The sequence below is a fragment of the Nematolebias whitei genome, chromosome 12 (genome assembly GCF_014905685.2).
Source record: "Nematolebias whitei isolate Nwh7 chromosome 12, NemWhi1, whole genome shotgun sequence".
NCBI classification, from domain to species: Eukaryota; Metazoa; Chordata; class Actinopteri; order Cyprinodontiformes; family Rivulidae; genus Nematolebias; species Nematolebias whitei.
This window is the reverse complement of record NC_056509.1, coordinates 44,840,767-44,841,327: the sequence shown is the minus strand read 5'-3', so window position 1 is coordinate 44,841,327 and position 561 is coordinate 44,840,767.

Here is a 561-nt window from a genome sequence, read left to right as displayed (position 1 = left end):
CTGTAAATATTTTTAGCTACCTTTATGCAGCATTCACTAGCCTGTAAATATTTTTAGCTACCTTTATGTAGCATTCACTAGCCTGTAAATATTTTTAGCTACCTTTATGCTGCATTCAATAACTTTGAAATACATTTAGCTACCTTTATGCTGCTTTCACTAGCCTTTAAATACTTTTAGCATTTATGCTGCATTCACTAACCTTTAAATACGTTTAGCTACCTTTATGCTGCATTCACTAACCTTTAAATACTTTTAGCATTTATGCTGCATTCACTAGCCTTTAAATACTTTTAGCTACCTTTATGCAGCATTCACTAGCCTGTAAATATTTTTAGCTACCTTTATGCTGCATTCAATAACTTTGAAATACATTTAGCTACCTTTATGCTGCTTTCACTAGCCTTTAAATACATTTAGCTACCTTTATGCTGCATGCACTAGCCTTTAAATACTTTTAGCTACCTTTATGCAGCATTCACTAACCTTTAAATACATTTAGCTACCTTTATGCTGCATTCAATAACTTTGAAATACATTTAGCTACCTTTATGCTGCATT